Source organism: Hyperolius riggenbachi, chromosome 8, assembly GCF_040937935.1.
Source record: "Hyperolius riggenbachi isolate aHypRig1 chromosome 8, aHypRig1.pri, whole genome shotgun sequence".
In the NCBI taxonomy this organism is placed as follows: Eukaryota; Metazoa; Chordata; class Amphibia; order Anura; family Hyperoliidae; genus Hyperolius; species Hyperolius riggenbachi.
The window spans coordinates 253,574,168-253,592,149 of record NC_090653.1 but is presented as its reverse complement, the minus strand read 5'-3'; the positions used below and the strand labels follow the sequence as shown (position 1 = coordinate 253,592,149).

The 17,982-nt window shown below is 46.8% G+C and overlaps 1 pseudogene; it reads left to right on the top strand.

The window, feature by feature from the left end:
• The window catches only part of LOC137527762 (uncharacterized), a 205,656-nt pseudogene that overhangs the window by 4,751 nt on the left and 182,923 nt on the right, over positions 1-17,982 (top strand).

The following is a 17,982-nucleotide window of genomic DNA, read 5'->3' as shown; positions in this document are numbered from 1 at the left end:
GTGTATTTATACAGCTTCTGGCTTGGAATAGCATCGTTCCTGATATTTACCTACTACTATGTGGGACGTAAGCGTGCTACTCGCAGGAGATGATGGGTGCACCCTCTACTAATGAAAAGACAGAGGAAGGGACAGTTCCAGACGCTGTACCGAGACCTGAGATGACACCCAGAAAAGTTCTACAGCTACTGCTGGATGTCCATACCCCTGTAAGTGTCCATACCTAAACACCCCACCCCTCAACCTCTTTATCCATACCTAAACATCCAACCCCCACAACACCATTACCCCTTTATCCATACCTAAACTACACACCCCTACCCTCCCCACAACACCCATACCCCTGTATACATACCTAAACGCCCCACCCCCACCCTCCCCACACCTTGTCCCACAGCAAACTATAATTTTTTTCCTTTCCATCTCCTGTCATAAGTTTGATACCCTCTCGGACATGGTGAAGGATGACCTCAGGAAGAAGGATACCAGGATGCGGAAAGCTGTCGCACCACAAGAACCACTATTTATCACTCTGAGGTTAGAAAAAACAATTTTTTTTAAATTACAAAACAAAAATTCCAACACTTTCAACATGGAAGTAAACAACATTCCTCCAACGTGGAAGAGATCAAACAAAATTTAACAAATTGTAGATAAATGGTACAACAGATGGACAAAATTGTCCCCGGGTGCAGGTACAATGGGCCACAGAGCCCAACTAGTGCAAAGAAGGGACACTAGTCCCTGGATAAAGTTTACAAAGTAGGTACAGAGCCCCTTGGACATGGCCTTTTAAACCTGGGCCAAAGGAAAGTCAACATGACATGACAAGGCCAAGGTACCAGTGGCCAAGCCATGTCATGCTATGTGTTTCCTGCGTCACGGTTCTGAAGGCCATGTCCAAGGGAGAGGACCAAGTTCTAAATTTGTGCAGAGCAGCAGGTGCAGCAGACAGTGGTTGCAAAATGGGCCACAGAGCCCAACACTACTAGTGCAAAGAAAGGACACTAGTCCCTGGATCATAAAGTGTACAACGTGGGTACAGAGCCCCTTGGACATGGCCTTCTAAACCTGGGATACAGCAATGTCAACATGACATGACAAGGCCAAGTGGCCAAGTCATGTTATGTTTTGTGCGTCACAGGTTCTGAAGGCCATGTCCAAGGGGAGGCCAAGACTAACAACTTCCTTTGCAAGGGTTCTGCACCAGTTCCATGGACAAGGTTCGGTGAACTTGGGAGGTCAGGAGTGTCAGGGGTACTAACCGTGGAAGTGCTTGAACCTGTTCCTGTGTACCTTCTTTACTCAAAAGCACTCCCTCTATACCCTTGATAGCTTTGGGAAGTTGATTACCAGGTGGAGGTGCTCTGTACATGGGCTGTTGAGTCTGAAATTGTGGGTCCAGGTGAGATTTGACGGCCTCTAATAAACTATACTGGCATGCGAGCATGCTGACAGTTGGGACTTTGTCCACAAAAGGAAGAAAGGACATGAGGGTGTGGTAGGCTGGGTGCAATTGCTGTCGCATAAGGTCAGCACTTTGATTTTGCATCTGCTGCTGCAACTGTGAAACTTGTTGGTAGTGTTGCATTTGCAGTTGGTCAAACTGTGCTCGATATTGTTCGTGCAACAGTTTCAATTTGTCCTGGACCTGGTAGTGCATGTGCACAACCTCTAGCTCTTTTTGTGGTGACTCGATATGGGCACGATAACCCTCCATCAAATGACTTCTGTCCCCATCCTCCAGCTGCCTAGTTAGGATAGTTTCCTGGCTTCTAAGTATGCCTAGTAGGCCTGATACAGCACCCGACATCTCGGCCTCCCTTCTTGTGGGTACAGGACCAGGAGCTCTACACCTACTTGCTGGAGGGGTGTCCTCACTTGGTCGGACACTGGTTTGGGAGACTTGGGTGGGAGTAGTGCGAGGGTGTGCGTGAGCCTGTGCCAGTGGAATGTCCTGTGTGGGTGGTTAAGGGTCAGGAGTACCAGGGAGTACAGGCGGTAGAGTATCAGGGCGTAACAAGTCCTCACTAGACTTCCTAGAGTCAGACGACTCTTGTCTTGCTGGTGGAGCGTAGTCTTTGTCCAAGACAGGGTCATCAAGGGTGTCATCCTCAAATTCTTCCTCACTGTCCTGTAGATAGCCCACATTTCTGTCCATGTCTACATCCTCCATAAAACTATCTTCAGTCCTGTAGATAATACAAAGGAGAATGTTAACATCATATACCATGTGTTGTCGGTGAATGGTCAAAGTAGTTGAACTTACTCTCTAGGGTCCACAGAAGATTTTATGAAAGCCAGCTGTCTTGCGTAGCTGTAGGTTGTCCTTTTTGAGGAGCCACTTCCACTCCGCTGTTCTTTAGCCGAGATCCTCAGATCCTTTACGTAGGCGTCACGAACACTTCGCCATCGGGTTTTGAATTTTTCAACTGCAAAAACAAAAAAAAATAATTTAATTATTTCTCTCCTAGGTTCATCGCAACTGGACAAACATATGCATCACTACACGTAACATTCAGGATAGGGAAGAGCACGGTGGCAGGCATCATTGTGAGGACCACAAGAATCCTCTGGAGAAGGCTGAGGCCCACATAATACATATATCCAGGCACATCGCATCTAGTTAGGACATTAAATAAGGAAAGGGAGGTGCTGAAGGGGGTGTGGCTAGAAAACAGCAAAAATCTATTAACCCTTTGCACTCTCACATGCAAATGTTCAAACAAATGCATTCACAGATTCACTCATCCAGGCACAACTGTTATCCCTACAGCTAAGTTAAGAGCCGGGGTTTTAGTTCACAGAAGAATGCATTCTTATGCTTAGTCACCTATACTGCGCAGAAGTACCCAGGTAAACATAGGTGTCCTAACTCTGACCCTGTAACATGCATAGTGCAGACATGCAAACACATTCATTGCATCAAACCTATCAATGGATTAGGAGCACACATCCTGACGTCCTCTCCTGGGACAGATAGTGCATCTTACCAATCGCACAAGGGAGCTAACGTAATGTATCCATGTGCACCATGCACATACACCAGCATAAGCTGTGTGCATGCTGACAAACACATACAGGGGAGAAGGGAGTGCACCGAATTAGACCCTAGCCACAGGGGTCAGTAACAAGAGCAAAATACATATATCCAGGCACATCGCATCTAGTTAGGACATTAAATAAGTTAAGGAAAGGGAGGTGCTGAAGGGGGTGTGGCTAGAAAACAGCAAAAATCTATTAACCCTTCGCACTCTCACACGCAAATGTTCAAACAAATGCATTCACAGATTCACTCATCCAGGCACAACTGTTATCCCTACAGCTAAGTTAAAAGCCGGGGTTTTAGTTCACAGAAGAATGCATTCTTATGCTTAGTCACCTATACTGCGCAGAAGTACCCAGGTAAACATAGGTGCCCTAACTCTGGCCCTGTAACATGCATAGTGCAGACATGCAAACACATTCATTTGCATCAAACCTATCAATGGATTAGGAGCACACATCCTGACGTCCTCTCCTGGCACAGATAGTGCATCTTACCAATCGCACAAGGGAGCAAACGTAATGTATCCATGTGCACCATGCACATACACCAGCATAAGCTGTGTGCATGCTGTCAAACACATACAGAGGAGAAGGGAGTGCACCGAATTAGACCCTAGCCACAGGGGTCAGTAACAAGAACAAAATACATTTATCCAGGCACATTGCCCCTAGTTAGGACATTAAATAAGTTAAGGAAAGGGAGGTGCTGAAGGGGGTGTGGCTAGAAAACAGCAAAAATCTATTAACCCTTCGCACTCTCATATGCAAATGTTCAAACAAATGCATTCACAGATTCACTCATCCAGGCACAACTGTTATCCCTACAGCTAAGTTAAAAGCCGGGGTTTTAGATCACAGAAGAATGCATTCTTATGCTTGATCACCTATACTGCGATTTGTCACCTATACTGTGAGACAAGGACACCCGCCTACCCCTTCGTGTTTGTGGGAGATGAGGCTTTTGCCTTTTCTACCTACGTGATGCGGCCATACCCAGACAGGGGCCTCAGTGAGAAGCAGACTCGTTTCAATGCTCGGCTCAGCAGTGCCCTGCGAATGGTGGAGTGTACATTTGGAATCCTGGCGTCAAAATGGAGGATGTTCCACACACCTTTGCTGCTGAAACCGGACAACGCTGTCCACGTTGTCAAGGCAGCATGCATTCTCCACAATTTGGTGCGCCATGAGGAAGTGGACATTCCTAAACCTCCAAATGTACTTCCACTTCAGCCGATGCAGAGGTTTGCTACAAGGCCCAGAATAGTTTGCCTCCGAAACACGGACAAATTGGCAGACTATTTTATGTCCTCCAGCAGAGGACAGCAACAATAAAAACTTTTTATTTTGTTCATATACATTTGTTTAGTTGACCTGTTATGTTGTTGTTTTTTTTGTTGTATTTTTAATATTTTTCTATTTGTTTTTAATACATTTTTGGTTCTACATTTTGAATGGACATCCTGTCGGTTGTGTGTGAACAGAGCATGCGTGTCTGGGCCGCAGGCCTGCGGCCCAGACACACGTGGGTGGGACACAGGTGGCACTGTACGTGGGTGGGTAGGACAAGGGTACACACAGAGCATGCGTGCCTGGGCCTGGGGCACAGACACACGTGGGTGGGCAAGGCCTGCGTGCTACATATTCAATATGAAACCCACCCCAAACAACAAAACACAGATGCAACACCACAAGCCCCCCAAATCAATTGTTGTAAACATACCTTGCGCATTTTTGCGCTTCCAATTCAGTTCATCGAATCCCTCCACATAGACTTTGGCGATTTCCTCCCACAACTTCCTGCACTTCCGGAGGTTACTGTGGTCTGGGTGCCCCTTATCCCAAAGGGCAGGTTGAGCCTGCACTTGGACAATCAGGTCCTCTATGCTGTATGGTCTGATCTCTGCCATCTTCTCCAAACAATCGAGCACAAACTGGGAGGAATCCCAGTCAAACCATGCTGGGCACATGTGTCAGCAAACAAAGATGGCCGTTGTACCATAGAAAGCATACAGGAAGAGGGCTAGAAAGGTCAGTTTTTATAGGCAGTGTGTCGTCAACTTCTGTTTTACATTAGTTCCTATTGAGTTGCAAAACCTGCCGGATCAGTTCCGCAGGGCACAACGTTCCAGAAAAATAGGGTCTGCAGCATTTTTCTGGACCGACTGCCGGAACGTAAAAACCTGAAGAAAACTGATCCGGTGGGACGGACGGATGTGTACGGACCCATAGGTTATCATTGGATCCAATCTCGTCTGTTCCGTTTGTACAGTATACGTTGCGGGTCCGGTCCGGTCCGGTTTTACAGTGCTCAGTTGCATTGCAGAAACAATCTGCATGTCATCTTACTGCCCTTACAATTCTATGGGCCTGTTCACAGTAACGGATCTCATTATTCTAACTCGCTGCATGCAGGCTTTGCATTAAGTCTATGTCCAGTCTCCATTGCAGTTCACACACATTTTAACATGTGCGATATGCAACTGATCACTGTGAATCCAGCCTTACTCGCTGTATGCAGGATTTGTATTAAAGTGCACCTGAGATTGGGGGGGGGGGGGGTGGAATTATACATACCTGGTGCTTCCTCCAACCGCCTCTAGGCTTTTCGTTCCCACGCCATCCTCCTCTGCCTCCTTGATCTTCTGAAATAGGCCCCGGAAAGGTCCTGTGGTCCAGGGCGTACTGTGCATGCGCAGCCTTGTCATGCACGCACCACCATTGCCACGGGAACGTGGTGGGGGAGCTCACGTGACCGGACTGCCCCTGTGTCGACTGGAAGACTTTTCGGGGCCAATTGCAGCAGATCCAGGGCGCAGAGGAGGGCAGCGAGGGAGCAATAATCATGGAGGAGGCACCAGCTATGTATAAATCCCCCCCCCCCTTCATCTCAAGTGCACTTTAAAGTCTATGGCCAGTCTCCATTGCAGTTCACACACATTATAACACATGTTTTATGCAACTGACATCTGTGAATCCAGTCTTACTGGCTGAATGAGTGATTTGAAACTGATGGCATTGTATTATGCCGGCAATACACCTGTCAGAAGCAATAAGAGGAGAACCCATTGACTCAGTCACTTGCTGTCACTGACACATACACACAGTACCGGCTTGTGCTGCACAGTATAATAGATGGGGGATTACCCTGTCACGTCACGTATGTTGATGAATGACACGGAAAGCCAGTGTTTATTGTACATGTAGATAAGAGGTGACTCCCAGTAGCTGCATAGTTCTGTAATCTGCTTTCAGCCTGAAGTCACACATAGGTTATTATCCTCCCCTGCTCTGTGACCCGCTGCTGTCAGGGCTCAATACCAAACATGCAGTTATTTCCAGCAGATTTCATTCAGTCACATGTCTGTCACATGATATTGAGATGGGCACCCGGGATGCACCAGATTTGGGTGCCACCATAGAGAGTATTGTTAGCGGTACTAATAGCTCTCAACCAAAGGCGTAACTAAGGAGCTTGGGACCCCTATGTGAGGTTTAGAGGGGCTCCAAGCACTTTATCGATATGGAGCCCCAAAACCAACCAAGAACATCTGCAGTGTCATAGAGGAGTATTTAGAGTTAGGAAACAGTTTATTAAAGGGAACCTGAAGTGAGAGGGGTATGGAGGCTGCCATATTTATTTAGGTACGCAATACCAGTTGCCTGGCAGTCCTGCTGATCTTCTGCCTCTAATACTTTTAGTGATAGACCCTGAACAAGCATGAAGCAGATCAGGTACTCTGACTCAAGTTTTACTGGATTAGCCATATGCTTGTTCCAGAGTTTTGACTCGTACACTACTTATGCCAGAAGATCAATAGGGCTGCCTGGCAACTGGCATTGTTTACAAGGAAATAAATATGGCAGCCTCCATATCCCTCTCACCTTGGGTTACCCTTAACCCTCTTGGCGGTATGAAAAGTACCGCCAGGAGGCAGCGCAGCAGTTTTTTTTAATTTTTTTTTTTAAATCATGTAGCGAGCCCAGGGCTCGCTACATGATAGCTGCTGCTCAGCGGCATCCCCCCGCCCGCTTCGATCGCCTTCGGCGATCTCCAATCAGGAAATCCCGTTCAAAGAACGGGATTTCCTGGAGGGCTTCCCCCGTCGCCTTGGCGACGGGGCGGGATGACGTCACCGACGTCAGCGACGTCGGGACGTCATTGGGAGACCCGATTCACCCCTTGGCGCTGCCTGGCACTGATTGGCCAGGCAGCGCAGGGGTCTGGGGGGGGGGCGCGCGCCGCACCGGATAGCGGCGATCGGGCGCGCGGCGGCGGCGATCGGGGTGCTGGCGCAGCTAGCAAAGTGCTAGCTGCGTCCAGCAAAAAAAAAAATTATTTAAATCGGCCCAGCAGGGCCTGAGCGGCACCCTCCGGCGGCTTACCCCGTGTCACACACGGGGTTACCGCTAAGGAGGTTAAAGATTATCACTATGCAATGCACAGAGGTGTCCTTTACCAGAATAGCACCAATAATAAGATGGATGAAAGAGGGCCCCTCCGGTCCATGGGCTCTGGTGCGGTCGCAACAACAGCATCCCCTATTGCTACACCACTGCTCCCAACTGTCCCTTTGGGAACCCATTCCTGTTGTCCCTCTTTCAGGACTGATGTACAGATCTGTGTTGATAGCATCATATTGTTATCAAGGAAAACTACTGATGATAGAGAGTACCAGTGTGGTTTGATTGATAAACTACATCTTTTGCTTCTGAATTCTTGGTGCATGCATGACAAGGGATGTGGTGGGGCGTGGTTAGAGGTGTGTCCGGGGCGTGCCTCTCTATCTTATCTCAAAATGTTGGGAGGTATGGCGGTACTCACTGTATCATTTGGTGGCTGGCAATAACAGGACCCGGAATGATGTGCAGAGAGGAAGAAATTAAGTAATCAGTGCTGGAATATATTTGTTATAAATCTACAGAGGCTTCCCCGATCCTGTGGGAACCCCTCCACTGACCGTCTTTATATCCTCGCATGTACAAGCGCGGCTGCACTGCGCAGGCACCAGTGACTTTGCGCCTGCACAGTAGCATGGAGCCGCTCATGCATTGAGGATAAAGCCACACACAAGCGGCTCCATGCTATTGTGCAGGCGCAGGCCGTGCTGCGCAGCGTAGGAGGAGCGGAGGGAGACCAGGAAAGCCTCAGGACTATCCAGAGGCTTCCCTCCTAAAGTGTACCTGTAAGAAAAAAAGTGCCCCTAGGGAGTACTTACCGTGGGAGTGGGAACCCTCTGGATCCTAAAGAGGCTTCCCCCATCCTCCGCAGCAGAAGGGATCCAGCCCCAACATCTCCTTGTGGGCAGTGTGTGCAGGCGCAGTATAGGCTCTCAGCTCAGGTGCCGGCAGAAATAGCCAAGCTTGATGGGTTCCGCAAGATGTCTGCGCCTGCACAATAGAGCGGACCCCATCGTGTTCAGCTATTTCCGCCAGAGCCCGAGTGCAGAGCTCCTACTGAGCAGGAGCAGGGCCGGATTTACCATAAGGCACTGTAGGCATGTGCCTACAGGCGCCTGATGATGGAAAGGTGGTACACTTCCTTCCTCGAGTGCCTCCCTCCTTCCCGTCCCAAGTGGAGCATAAAGGAGAGGTTGCTTTCCCTGCTCTCTGCATTTCACTGACCAAATCTACCATCAGTTGGGGGCACCTTTAGCTACCTAATACCTGGGGGCACCTCTAGCTACTCTGTATTAGGAAGCCAGAGGTACACCCAGTATTAGGGGACACCTCTGGCTACCTACACTGGGTAAGGGAGAAGTGACAGCTGGGCCGGCCAGCACACTAGTGGTGCAGGTCGGCGGGTGTTTGTAGGTTCATGGAGGGCGGAGTCTAGGGTGCCAGGACATCTGTGCCTATAGGCTCCTGTGATGTAAATCCAGACCTGCGCAGGGGTGCAGAGATGTACATATTGTGGCTAACATCTTCTTTGGGCTGCCAGCACTGGATCAGGCTGGTGAAGGGAGACGGAGGGAGCCTCATTAGAATTAAGAGGCTGCCCCCTCCCGAGGTAAGTACCCCCCAGAGGCAGTTATCTCCCTTACAGGTTTACTTTAAGTGACTAACTTTTTTATTTTTAATGCTCCTTTCACAAGTATATAAGGCCTTGTTCACATTATAAATCGCTAGCGCTATCGCAAATGCTGAGCGATTTATTGAGCATTTTGAAAGCACGTTTCTAAGGGCCTGGGCCCACTAACGCAGTTGTGTCCGCTTTTCAGCAACTCATCAATGTTACAGATGCTGAAAAGCGGACACAACTGCGCACAACTTCGTTAGTGGGCTCAGGCCCTAAGAGTTTTTGCTCAGCGATTGAGATTTTCACTTCCTGATGTCAGTGAGGAAGTGAACTCTTTGACCTGAAAAAGAATAAATACAATGTACTTATTCTTAAAAGAGCTACGGAAATTGCAATACAAAGCGCTTTTTCAAGCGCTTTGCAATTTCCCTATACCTTGCACTGAGTAAAAACGCTCAGAAAATGGTACAGGCAGCGCTTTTGCAATCGGAAAAAATCAAAACGCTCATACAGTATGTGAAAACTCTCATAGGAAATCATTGCACAAGCACATTTTAAAAAAAAAATCTGCAAACGCTCATAGGGCTTGATTCACTAAACCATGATAACTTAAATATCACACCTTATCTATCAAAGATATCACACCTTATCAAAGTTAACACACCTTATCAGAGTAGCATAGCGAGCACTACGCACCTGCAGGGGCTCAGGGCAGGATGAGTGCCATTGCCAATTAGCAGGCATAAGTTTGTAGTGCTTGCTATGCTACTCTGATAAGGCATGTTAACTTTGATAAGGTGTGATATTTGAGTTCTCACGGTTTAATGAATTAAGCCCATAGTGTGAACAAGCGCTTAGAGTCTACCGCAGTGCATCGCACCATTACATTCAGTTTGGTCCCTGCAACAGACTGCGCCGACAGTGCAGTGACCTCTTCCCCCAAACCTCTAACCCCAGTGACGTCATGCGTCAGAAATGTCATACCCCTCAGTCACGTGCACGCTGCCGGACAGGAAGTGCGTCACGTGAACAACTTTATAAATGTTTGCGGTGCCTTTGAATTCAATTGCATCGTGTCCTCCTCACACCTTGCGGCAGAGCGCTGAAGCTGCTGCATCAGCCGCACCACTTCTATTCCAGCGCACCATGGGTGCTGCGGCATGTCTCACAGACATTAATGGCCACTCTGACGAGCTGTGGCAGGAGTCATTACAGCTGAGTCTGTCTTCTCTGATGTCTTTTCAAGCCCAAGCCTGCCCCCTTCTGGCTCTGCTATAATGACTCTGCTATAATGATTCCTGAGCAAAGCCAGACTGAATGCTCAGTCTGGGATTTTATCAGGGCTGATAACAAGCAGAATGAGCAGTGAAGGATGAAACAGAGAGCAGGGTAGGTGTTTTCTCTAATGTTCCCACTGATATATATGGTAAAATACATGAGGGTGCTTCCTCTCTGGTAAACTTTAAGCGCAGTGCTTGGGGTAATAGAAGTCTATGGGCGACATAGTTAGTGTAAACTATGTAGTGCGATGCAGACTGAATGTGCTGAAAGGCGGGAATCCTAGTGACTTACTTTTTGCCCAGCACAGAGTACGTCACTGAGCGGGGGGACCTACGGGAATCGCAGTGACATATTTCCTGCCTAGCAGGGAGTACGTCACTAGCTGTGGGCAGTGTGAGGCATATGACCCTTTCGACGCATTCTGCTGCAGGGTCATATAATTGACATTTTTTGTGATGTGTCAGGAGTAGGGATGCTCAAATTTGGATTCGGGAGATACCCGGATAGTTGCTTTCCGGATATCTCCCAGTAAACCTGTGCGGGGGGGGGGGGGGGGGGTCAAGCTTACCTGTCTGACGTCTTCTTCGGTCCATCCCTTGGCACCTCCCACGACTTGACCACCCTGCCCACCCCGCACAGGTTTACTGGGAGATATCCAGAAAGCAACTATCCGGGTATCTCCCGAATAGCACTGTGGTGTGATTTTTAGTTATGTCAATTCTATCTTGCGTTTTTTATTGCAATTTTTCTGCGATTCTCTAGATTTGCCATTGTGTTTGCGAATAGATTGGCTAGGGCCCTAGGCTAATTGCATTAACCTCCCTGGTGGCCAATTAAAACCGCCAGGGGGCAGCGCAGCACAGTTTTCTTTTTTGTTTTTTTTGTTTTTTAATCATGTGGCTAGCCTAGCGCTAGCTACATGACAGCCGCTGAGCAGCAGCATCCCCCCACCCCCTCCGATCGCCTCCGGTGATCAAGCCCGTCCGGAAATCCTGTTATGAACGGGATTTCCATTAGGGCTTCCCCCGTCGCCATGGCGATGGGTGGGATTACGTCACTGACGTCATCGACGTCGTGACGTAAAAGGGAGTCCCGATCCACCCTTCAGCGCTGCCTGGCACTCATTGGCCAGGCAGCGCATGGGGTCTGGGGGGGAGGGCGGCATGGAGCGGCGGCGATCGGGCAGTACACGCAGCTAGCAAAGTGCTAGCTGCGTGTACCAAATATAAATTATGCAAATCGGCCCAGCAGGGCCTGAGAAATCGTCCTGCGTGGCATAACCCGAGCTCAGCTCGGGCTTACCGCCAGGGAGGTTAAAAGAGAAAAATTGTTAGAGGATCTCATAACTCGTAATGCAAATGCTTAAAGGGGAACTGAAGTAAGAGGTATACGGAGGCTGCCATATTTATTTCCTTTTAATCAATACCAGTTGCCTGGCAGCCCTGCTGGTGTATTTCTCTGCAGTAGTATCTGAATAACACCAGAAACAAGCATGCAGCTAGTCTTGTCAAATCTGACTTTAAAGTCTGAAACACCTGATCTGCTGCATGCTTGTTCAGGGGCTATGGCTAATAGTATTAGAGGCAGAGGATCAGCAGGGCTGCCAGGCAACTGGTATTGCCTAAAAGGAAATAAACATGACAGCCTCCATATACTGTACCTCTCTCTTCAGTTCACCTTTATAAACTTCAGCAGGAAGATAAGACTGTTCGTCGCACGTATTTGCATTGCGCATATTTTGACAATACACTTCTGCACAAGTCTACCATCGGCCACAGGAAGTGAGCACTAGAAAGCTTCACTTTCTGCTTGGCGTGCAGCCAGAAGGGAGATTACCGTACATTACAACGGTAATCCTTGAAGGCTGTTTTTTAGAGTTGCGGCGCGATGCTATCATCTCACCGCAACACTGGTTACAACTGTGAAACCAGCCTGAAGCTTGCATACTTTTTGTGCAAACATTTTTGCCAATGAATGAAACTAGATTGGAACGAGTACAAGCACTATGCATTCCTTCACAGCTCCTGCGATTTTTGGGGGGGCAATTTTTCCCATAATGCACAACTTTTTCTGTGTTGAGTGATTGTTTCTGCGATTTCACACTGTGATTATGTTTGCACATAATGACTGGCACGGCAGATCAGATCTGTAAGATTTCTGACTGCACTCCTGTACAAAGTTCCCGCGGTCGAAGATGGATTGAGGAGTGCTCGGCTGACGTGTCCCTGTAGGTTCTTTGATCCATCTTCTGGTGGGTATTCAGCCTTAGCGCCTGTTTCCACTACACGCAGATTGGGTGCAGAATGGATGCAGAAAAACTGACTCCAATGAGTGCCTATGGGAAAATCTGCATCAGAAAAATTGTAGAAACAGGCCTAGAGACATTCATTGGAGTCAGTTTTTCTGCATCCATTCAGCATTCAATCTGCGTGTTGTGGAAACAGGCCCTTAGTGTTGAGCTGTGAAAGAATTTTCTAAAGCAACAAGGTAGATTGTGACAGTGACCACCCCACGTTGGTGTTGTTGAAATATTTCCTGTTGTGTTGGCTATTGCAGGCTATTTCTGCAGATTGTGAAACCTGGAGGACCACCCCTCATTCAGCTAACATGAATGCAACAAACAGAAAGAACAAGGTGAGGGTTTTAACCACTTTACCCCCCGCGGTACGGATTTCTCCGTCCCTTTTTCCACCCTTATAAAACCAAGGGACGGAGAAATCCGTACCTCCCGCGCTACCGCCGCTCGTGCACGCCGCCGCCCGCTAGCCCAGAGATCAATGAATGGGAAAATCCATTCCTGTTCGTTGATCTAAGCCCCCGCAATGATCTGCTGCTTCTATGAGAAACAGCGCGATCATTGAGATTTTCCTAGCCTCCTCCTGCTTCCTGTAAGCGTCCTTTCGGATGCTTACAGGTCGCATGTACACAAACTCACTGTGGCCATCTTGTGACCAAATAGTAAAACTACACCCTAAAGCATTTTACATATACATTCGTTTTACACAATAAATTAACTCATTACCTCCCACACTCCCCAATTATTATTTTTTTTGTAATTAAAAAAAAAAAAAATACAAAAAAAAAAAAACATAAATAGTTACCTTAGGGACTGAACTTTTTAAATATTTATGTCAAGAGGGTATAACACTGTTACTTTATAAACTACGGGCTTGTAATTAGGGATGGATGCAAAACTGAAAAAAATGCACCTTTATTTCCAAATAAAATATTAGCGACAAACATTGTGATAGGGACATCATTTACCAAAGAAAATCCAGGTGATCCGCACACTCTGAATGAACCAAGTTCATCATTTAAACGGTTTTATAACCGGGACAAATGGGCAAATACATTTCATGGGTTTTAATTACAGTAGCATGCATTATTTAAAAACTATAATGGCCGAAAACTGAAAAATTATAATTTTTTCCCACATTTTTTCCTATTTTCCCATTAAAACACATTTAGAATAAAATAATTCTTGGCATAATGTCCCACCTAAAGAAAGCCTAATTGGTGGCGAAAAAAACAAGATATAGTTTATTTCATTGTGATAAGTAATAATAAAGTTATAGACGAATGAATGGAAGGAGCGCTGAAAGGGGAAAATTGCTCTGGTGTTTCAGGGGTAAAACCCCTCAGTGGTGAAGTGGTTAAATAACACCCAAAGCGAAAATAAACTAATGAAATAAATGATTGTATCTATGTTCTTTCTTCTAAAAATGACTTAAGATATTCCACAGTTTTATTTTATGTTTAAATCTACTTTTTAAGTTGTAACTGTTTTATTGTTTTTGCTCAATGACACATTCATTGAAGTATTCCAGAGCTAAAATATATGAACTATTGAACTCTTTCCTGCTCTCAGAAGCCATTTTACACCTGTGGAAATTTCATTGGCAGCAGGGTGATCCTGTGCCCAGCTGACCAGTGGCATATTACTACATATGCATCCCAGGTACCTACAGCACTTATATAAGGTCCCCATAATAGAGGAGCAAAGCAGGAAGTGGCTGGGAAGACATATAAAGGTGGAGCTGGAATGTTTAGCAGGATAAGAGTGGAGCCTGGCAACAGTAGCAGAGCAGGAGGTGGCTGAGAAGACATATAAAGGTGGAGCTGGAGTGTGTAGCAGGAGCAGAGAGGAGCAGGGAGTGGCTGAGAAGACATATAAAGGTGGAGCTGGAGTGTTTAGCAGGAGCAGAGAGGAGCAGGGAGTGGCTGAGAAGACATATAAAGGTGGAGCTGGAGTGTTTAGCAGGAGCAGAGAGGAGCAGGGAGTGGCTGAGAAGACATATAAAGGTGGAGCTGGAGTGTTTAGCAGGAGCAGGGCGGCAGTAGCAGAGCAAGAAGTAGCTGGGAAGACATATAAAGGTGGAGCTGGAGTGTGTAGCAGGAGCAGGGAGTGGCTGAGAAGACATCAGGGCTCGTTTCCACTGTTGTGGTGCGGAATCGCCTGGATTCCACCGCAGAAGAAATCGCATGCAGCTGCGTTTCTGCCTGCGGATTTAGCCACGATTTCGTATGGCAAGGAGCCAGGCGAATTTAACCATGTCACTGCCTGAGTAAAGCTCCATAGCAAACCATGCGAAATCGTGGGGAAATCCGCATGACAAAGCCGCATGCGATTTCCCTATTAAATGCATTAGCGGCGATTCGCCCGCATTCCTCCCGCACGCGAAATCTGACGGCTCTGCCGTGCAGATTTCTGCCGCACCGAAAAAACGCTCCCGCCGCCGCACAAGTGGAAACAGCCCCATCCACTTACATTGACTATGCGAATCCGCATGCAGTGCCCGCATGCGGATTCGCTATAGTGGAAACGAGCCCTAAAGGTGGAGCTGGAGTGTTTAGCAATAGCAGAGAGGAGCAGGGCAGCAGTAGCAGAGCAGGGAGTGGCTGAGAAGACATATAAAAGTGGAGCTGGAGTGTTTAGCAGGAGCAGAGAGAGGTGGCTGGGAAGACATATAAAGGTGGAGTTGGAGTGTTTAGCATGAGCAGGACAGCAGTAACAGAGCAAGAAGTAGCTGGGAAGACATATGAAGGTGGAGTGGTTGTTTAGCAGGAGCAGGACAGCAGTAGCAGAGCAAGAAGTAGCTCGGAAGACATACAGTATGAAGGTGGAGTTGAAGTGTTTAGCAGGAGCAGAGTGGAGCAGGGCAGCAGTAGCAGAGCAAGAAGTGGCTGGGAAGACCTATGAAGGTGGAGTGTTTAGCAGGAGCAAGGTTGAGCAGGGCAGCAGTAGCAAGGCAGGAAGTGGCTGGGAAGACATGAAGGTGCAGTTACGCTGGGAATACACAATGGCTATCATTCATAAAGCATGCGGAAATGCTTAAATCAGCTGACTTTACCGAACACCTAGCAAATTCAGCATTCATAAAGGCTCTTTCCGCATTAAAAACCTGACATTACCGAGCAGAGCGATAAATCACCGCCTTGTGCGGTGATTATCGTAAAAATGTAACAAAATGTTAATTCATAAAGATTACCGCAAGCGGTATGAGGACGGGAAATACCGCTCCCTCTGTGGCAATAACAATGCTGAGTTAATGGAGACACAGACCTCCCAGGCAGCTGCAGTAGAGCGGAACACGGAGAAATGTATCAACTCGGCAGCTTCCTGTGTTTCCGCAAGCCTACCGCCAGCCTAGTTCGGGGAATCTCCGCACTGCTATCGCAACTGGATACATTTTTATGAATGAGCAGCCAGAAGTCTAAATCACCGACAGCGGTGTTTTCCCACACAGATTCTCTTTACCGACAACACGTTTATGAATGATAGCCAATGAGTTTTCTCGGCAGATAAATGGCTTGATAGACAATTTCTGACAGGTCCGATCTGATTTTGATCATTTTTCTGATTGGGTTTTCTGATTACTTCTATAGAAATTGATCAGAAAAACGATCGGAAATCAGACTGGATCTGTCAGAAATGATCTAGCTGCTGAAAAAACTCGTATTGCCAGCATTAGAGTATATATAGAAGGTGCAGAGAGGAGCAGGGAAGCAGTAACAGGAAGCTGCTGGTGTTCAGGAATTTGGCTTCTGTGCAACTCACTACACAGCTAAGGTGTCACAATATTTTATCCTGCTTCTGAAGAAAAATAAACATTGCAGTACGAGAGTATTATTAACAAGGAACATGTTTTAAATATTTGCAAAATACATTACAGCAGCTACTGTGAGTGTAAATGAGTAATAAATAATAAGGAATTATCCTCTTTTCTATGTGATAAAAGACATTTTATTATATAGGTAACTATGTGTGGAATGGAAGTTTTACCCTCTGACCCTTCCAGGGGCTGCTCAAGTCTGTAAAAACTCAGCCAGTGACTAGTTTCGTCCTCCCATCTTTGATAAGAGCCCTTTAAACCAATTCCAGTGTTCAGGAGCCTGTAGGTTTACTTGCTGGGACTTGGCTGTCACTCGCTCCTAGCCACAAACCTGTGTATATTATGGGAGGGGCCAGATAGGTGTGATAAGCTTGGCTACACATATATAGTAGCTGCAGGGTAAGTGACTCGACTTCCTGTAATTCTTGTCACTGTCAGTGAGCACTCAGCAGATATAGCTGGAGAGTTACTGTCAGACAGACAAGGGAAGTCCTCTACGCTCCCGGAATCTATAGACATCCAGTGACCAAAGGCTCTTTGGCGAGAGGTGCAGGTAAGTCACAGAGCGGGCAAGCAAAGACGGGGCATTTAAATACATAACTGTACTTCCAAAACTTTTCTTTGCAGAAAGTTGTAGAAGTATCCACTGATCGGTAAAGGAAATTTTTTGCAATTTTAATTCTCTGCTAGAATGAGGTTTGTAACTGGGCTGCAGCTGCCTAAGGCCTAGTTTACACTATTAGTCGCTTAGCGACTGCGACTTTGCAAAGCAATTTAGACAGCGATTTTTTTTTTCTTTTAAATGTGCAATTTTGCACAATTCTTTAACCTCTTTCTGACCGCCTAACGCAGGGTGGCGGCAGGAGAGTGTCTCTCTCATTCCTCTGCGACGCATATATGTATCATCTACCGAGGAGCGAGATTTGACGGAAGCTTGCACAGCGGGCCCCAATGATCAGCCTGCCAGCTGCTGATCAGCGCTGGCAGGCTGTTTTTTTTTTTTAACCAAACAAGTATTTATATGACGCTGACATCTTACACAGCGCTGTACAGAGTATAGTTTTGTCACTTAACTGTCCCCTCAGAGGGGCTCACAGTCTAATCCCTACCATAGGCATATGTATATGTATAGTAGTGCAGAGCCAATTTGGTGTGGGAGGGGGGGGGGAATAAACAAACAATATATCTAGTTTTTACAAAAATTTCAGTTTTTTTGATTAATTAAAAAAAAAAACTAAAAATAGCAGCAGCAGTCAAATACCTTCAAAAGAAAACTATACTTGTGAGAAGAAAAGGAAGTAAAATTAAAGAAAGTGCTAAGTTGTATGACTGAGAAATAAACCGTTAAATTTGTGAAGTGAAGAATTGTTTTTAAAAAATGGGAGGGCGGGGGGTTTAAACCTCTGGGGCTCAATAGGGTAAAGTGAGCCTGAAGCCATAAATGAATAAAATAATAAAAAAAAAACAGATACTTACCTAATGAGAGGGAAGGCTTTCGGTCCTATAGCGCCTTCCTATTCCTCT